We start from the raw sequence: 6,345 nt of genomic DNA, 5'->3' as shown, positions 1-6,345 counted from the left end.
TTGCAGCCTTCCATCCCTACATCCCTTTTCCCACACCCTTGCTCCCTTACACCCTTCCAACTCCCTCGCTCCCTCCCTCTCTCTCCTTCCCTGTTAACCGTCCCATACTCCTCCCTTATCACCCTTTATAAATACACTTCACTCCCGCACTCTGCACCCTCACCACTCCATACACTCTCTTATCGCATCGCCTTTCCTATCAACACATTACGTTTTTAACACACACACACTCCTCGTAATATCAATCTTATAATCTTCGCATCTTTTAAGCTCCGTCTACTCTCTACAAGATTAACGAGACTTGTAATGTACAGTGCATGGTGTCACGTGAGCACTTAATGTCAATCGTAAAATGTAGTTAGTGTTTGAATTGTGTTTTTTTGCTTACTTAAGGCTTGGGGTTTTTAATTAAGCGTTTGAATATGAAGAAAGAAAGGGTGTCTAAAGATCTGTCTGTAGGGGGGAAAGGAAGGAAGGAAGTTTTAGGGATCGTCTATTAGGGAAGGGAGTTTAAAATATTGTCTAGAAAGTAAGGAAGGGAAGTTAAGAAATATAAGTGAGGGAGGGAAGTTTAAGGGACATTCTTAAGAGGAAAAGAAGTTAAGGAACTGTTTATAAAGGAAATTAAAAGAGTTTCAGTAATTATCAATGAGAAAAGGAGTCTAAGTGATGATATGGAAGGGAGGGAAGGGAGCTCAAGGGTCTGTCTGCAAGGGAAGGTCGCTGAATGATCATACACACGCCTGGAAAATCAGACACGAAAGGAAACATTAGGAGGAGGGAGGAGTAGGAAGGGGCGTGGCACTGGGGAGGAAGGGACGATGGGCGTGGTAGGTGGAGGGAGGAAGGGAGGGGAGCTCTCTTAAGACACACGCAAAGGGAGGGAAGGGAGGGAGGGAGAAAGTCGTGCCTCGCCTAACTCTTCATGCTAGAGTGGTCACACCTGCCCACCGTGACACCGCCTTCCTGCCTCACCTGAGCGGTCTCTGGGACCACTCAGCACTCAGCACCTTCAGTACTCTCTCAGAATGTCCTTAGCACCCAGCACTCAGAGTCACCAGGTTCACAGGTGCCTTCAGACTCTCCTCGTAACCCTTTCCCTGGTACTTGATACATGTTTCCTTAATTACTAACCAGTGTGAGACACGTTTTCTTAAACTACAGCCACTCCCAAATACTGCACCGCGTAGAAATTGCAAAATCTCTTCTTTTTATTCTGTTCTTTCTTGTAGATGAAGATAAAGATTTTACACATTGTTTTAATGCTGTGAATTGTATGTCGGAGGAATGAGTGTATTTGACAAGGTGGAGTGTGCAGTGTTTTAAGACATTAAAAAGGAAGGAATACTAAAGAAGAAGCAATTCAGGTTTGAGACACCTTGAAACTCTTCTCTTGAACAAGGCTAAGTCGCAGGAATGGGTCTGTCCGGCAGGGTTAAGTGTGCAGTCCTGAGTCCCTATCTTTGAGCCCCACCAATCGAAGCTTCACCCGGCCACTAAATATACCCGCGTCCGGTTTATCGAGTCGTATTTCGGGAGCGTACTGTTTGTTTAGTAACGCAAGGCCCAGGAAGGCACGCTCTCCTTGTGCTGGTCAGACGTGATGCTTTTGTCTGTGTTTGTTTATGTTTAGTCTTTTCTCTTGAACTCCGCCTCCTCATCTCTCTCGCGGCCTTCTCTTGGGTTCTGAAGCTTCTCTTCCTCTTCCTTACGTCTTTTTTCACTTCAAAGGTGATTAAGGTTTTAGTGTTTGTAATTTTGTAATGTCTAAAATGCATTCCATGGTTCGTTTTTTTTTTTTTTTCTTCCTTTGCCTGATTTTTTAAGGTAATTTTAAGTTATGTTGCCTTCAAGTTTGAAAAAAATGTCTAAATGCCTTTATGTCTAAAAAATACATTCTAGACTTTTATTCTTTTGTTCTGAAACTCTTCTACTTTTATTTTTTTATATTTTTTTTTATACAAGTACTTTAAGTTATGTCACCTTGAAAACCTGTACTGTCTTCAAAGTACATTCCAGTGTGAAGTTATGATGTATATTTTTAAACACACACACACACACACACACACACACACACACACACACACACACACACACACACACACACACACATGATCCATCGAGTACATCAGCTGTGCCATTAAGTCTTGCAATTTTCCCGTAGTGGCTGCGACCAACGAGCGTGTGGTCTGTTCTGAAATTACACTATTATACTAATTGTGCGTCGGGACTAATTACAGGGGGTCATCGCACCACTGGGTAATGCGCAGATGTGTCCTCCGGCAGGTGTGTGTTTGTGTGTGTGCGTGTCTATGTCCTACAGGTGTGTCCCGCCCCACTTCAAGGCACCTGTTTAAATTACTTGATCAGTACACACATGCACACATTTACCTGAATATTTCGGCACTGAATTGCGTTAGTATCTCTCACCTTTATGCACTGTATCCTTTAATTTCTTCCTTTCCCCCCCTTCTCTCCTTCGTTCATTTGTTTATTCATTTTCCCTCCTTATGTCCTCCTGGGTTTTCCTGGTTTCTTCTTTCCTCCTTTGTTTCTTTCCTCTAAATTCTTCCTTGTATTATATCTTTCCTACCCTCCCAAAGTCTCCTCATCTTCCTCTCTAATCTATACACTTTACCTCCCATTAACTACCCCCCATTCCTTTCCCATTCCTCTCTTACCCTGCTCATTTACCTGTATTCCTGCCCATTACCTCTCCACTCCTTCCTGCATACCTGTCTTCCTTTCTACCTTCCTTACATTACCTGTTCTTACCTGTATCTCTCCCCATTTCCTGTGAGTCTCAATCTTCTATCACCCTTGTGTCTTCCCCCTGTCACACACTCGTCCACACCCTTACTTACACCCTGCCAATTACCTCGGGCTTGCTGCGTCACTTAGTTTGAGGCAATAACCTGTGAAAATAGACAAACAGCGTTACCTCTACCTGTGCGTGTAATGAGGAAGGGAGTAAATACCTTGATCAAAGTGTCGTACCCCTTAGGTGTTGTCTTAGGGAAAGTTACGTACGCCAGGTGACTCGCTTCCCCTTTGCCCTGAGGTGCGGGAAGGGAAATGTTTTAGAGAACGTGAGTAAGAAGTAAGTGAGAAGTAGGGGTGAAAAAAATGATCGACTGCCTTGGTTCAGCTCCCAGTAAAGTGTTGGAATGCCAGCCATAAAATCACAGTTTGTTTATGGAAATGGAGCTTTGAAAAATAAACGTTCTGTTCGCCTCAGCGCTGCACGATTATGGGTCTAATTCATAAGGATCATAATAGTTTAGGTCGCTTCTCTGCATCACATCTGCCTCACTCCTTACTTATATTCTTTCTTGCATCTTCTTTCATAGTCTCCTTACCTTGCTCTTTAAGTACTCTCTCTCTCTCTCTCTCTCTCTCTCTCTCTCTCTCTCTCTCTCTCTCTCTCTCTCTCTCTCTCTCTCTCTCTCTCCTTCAACTTCTTTCCCTCTTACTCCCTTACCACAATCTTACCGTTTACCTCTCTCTCCCTCTCTCTTCCTCGGTACTCTCTCCTTCAAGCTTTGTAACATATCCCTCCCTCTCTCTCCCTCTCCTCTCCCTTGAACTTCTTTCCTCTCTTACTCTCCTTACCGTAACCCGCTACCTATCCTCTTTCTCTTCCTCAGTACTCTCTCCTTCACGCTTTGTAACATATTCCCCTCCTCTCTCCCTCTCCTCTCCCTCCCTCTCCCAACCACGTGAGAGAGCTATTCATATGCCAGCCGCAGTTTGTTCATTGGATCATCCGTCTTAGTGTGTTGGCAGGGCTGTGTGGTCGCCTCTCATCCTTCCCTCTCATCCACCTGTCTCTGTATCGTCCACCATGACCATCTTAATATACGCACTTTGCTTCCATTTGCTGCATATGTTCCGGTTTGTAGCGCTTCTCTCCCTCTTCTGGGTGATTCGCATCGTTTTCTTCTCCTCCTCTTCCTTCTCCTGTTTTCTTGTCTCGTTTTCTTTAGGTTTTGTGTGATTTTGAGTGGGTTTCCTTTGTAATTCCTATTTTTTTTTCTTATCTTCATCTGCTTGTTTCGTTTTCTTTTCGTTTGGTGTTTTATTTTCTTGTGTTTTTTTTTTTAAATGTTGAGGTTTTTTGTAGTTCTTATATATTTTCATTTTTTTTTTCCGATTTTCCTTCGTTCATTTAGAATAATGTTCGTGTGTGTGTGTGTGTGTGTGTGTGTGTGTGTGGATGGGATGGGTGGGTGGGTGGATGGGTGTGTGTGCGCGTGTGCGTGTGTGGTTATGTTCATTGTTTAAGTGCACAGTACAGGCAGTAATCAGGAGCATTACACCTGTGAACCGTGATTTCATACCTGTATTTCTTTTACCTGTGATAATTGGATCGACCTGCTGCCTACACGAGGAAGTTTGTAATTGTGATGCGAATATAACAAAAGTAAGTGGTTTAAGAATATATAATTAGCCTCAAATCACGTATAGTTCAGCCATTAGCAACAGCATGAAAAAAGGTAATTCTTTCCCATGTTTAGCATTTCATCTTAACATGTACAAGCATCAGAGGTGAGCCAGTAAACGGGAAAATACTAACCTTTTGACACTAATGGAAAAATAACAACAAGGAAATGTATGCAACTGAAGATTTTTCATTACCTATTTTCAGCAAATAACTTAATAAGAGCATCAACTTTAGGATTCACGTAGCTCATCCAGTCACTTATCCACTTCCTTGTAGCTTTTCCAGTCCTTAACCAATCTTCCAGTTCTTCCAATACCTTGTACCAATCTAATCTCTTCACACTCTATTGAGGTTTCCCGGTCCCTTGCCTAATCTTTTGTGTTTTTTTTCCAATCCTTTGAGCAACCCATAATAGTTAATTTAATATATTGTAAATTCCAATCCGTTGCCAAGTCCCGTGTAGCTCATCCAGTTCCTTACCCAACCATCTCCACCATCTCGACACAAAAAGTCAAAAAGCCTCCACAACCAGTTCATATACCAGCTGGTCCTGAGGCGAAGGCTTTACCCACATTGCTAAGCATATTTATGGTTTAGTCTTTTTACGTCCCCTCTGTTTTATAATAGTTTTCCCTCAATCCTACACAGCTGCGGTGACGGTAGTTTTTTTGTTCAAATGTTGTTTTTTTCCACCAAGCATTTCATAGGTAACTGGAATTTGAGTGACAGCAAATGTAAAAAAAGAGGAAAAAATCTGGTAAACTTATTTTTTTATGGGGATTTTATATACCAGGGAACTGAGCGTATAAAATAATTGTTATTTATTAAGAAATCAGCGAGACTCAGTGAATTTCGAATAGATTGATTAAAAGGGAAAAAAATATTCGTGTTATCTCTCAAAATATATTAGAATTATTATCATTATCATTACTATCATTGCTATTACGGCTGCGGTGCGATGTATAGCACGTGATGTTGTGGCGCTAGCAACCTGTTCTGCACGGGGAATAGGTCTGTTTTTGCCTGTGTTGAAAGAGAATTGAATTAAAGTGAGAGTCTTCTGGTGTGATTTAGTACTGGAGATAATGGTGATGGTGGTAGTGAATGTTAGAAGTCAAGGGATTATACACGAAAAGAATTATTGGAGAGATACAGGCGTTAGTAAATAAGAAATAGTGAAGAGTGAGAAAATACAGTAAAATGAGAACAGGCAAATTAGAATATAGGAAATAAAAAGAAGAATGAAAGAAAGTAAACAAGAAAATAAGATCAAGTATAAAAAAAAAAAACGCAGCATCATAAATGTAGATGTATTTGTAATGAGAAATGAACAAGGAGGTGGTGGGGAAGAACAAGAAGGAAAACCCAGCGCAAGATAAATGAAGCGGTAAGTAACCTAACCCAAGATAGCTAAGAAGTCAAGACAAAAAGTAAATAAACAAATAATGAAGTGAGGAAAGGAGGAGATTAAGAAAGAGAAAGGTGATTATGTTAATAGAAACGGTTGTGTTCATGGAATTACCAGAGAGAGAGAGAGAGAGAGAGAGAGAGAGAGAGAGAGAGAGAGAGAGAGAGAGTTAATGTGGTGTCATGTGATCAACTTACACTATTTTTTCTTCGATTCAATAAAAAAAAGACACAAAAAATCTGTGTTTTAGTTCTTACTGACAATAGCTTCACCTGTACCTGTCTATTACACCTGGGCGACGTAACTGCTTCTTCCTCCCTCCCCTATGATGACGAGAGAGTCGGAACACCTGTGGACATTACCTGAACCCCTACCAGCACCAAAACACAATCTCCAATCTGACAGAATCGGAAATTATTACCAGCCCGCAATGCTATCGAGGTAGAACCGTTCATCAACTTTCTTTTTTTTCCCCTGAGCTCAGACCGCCAAC

Source organism: Scylla paramamosain, chromosome 38 (assembly GCF_035594125.1).
Source record: "Scylla paramamosain isolate STU-SP2022 chromosome 38, ASM3559412v1, whole genome shotgun sequence".
NCBI classification, from domain to species: Eukaryota; Metazoa; Arthropoda; class Malacostraca; order Decapoda; family Portunidae; genus Scylla; species Scylla paramamosain.
Note: the sequence above shows the minus strand (reverse complement) of the source record.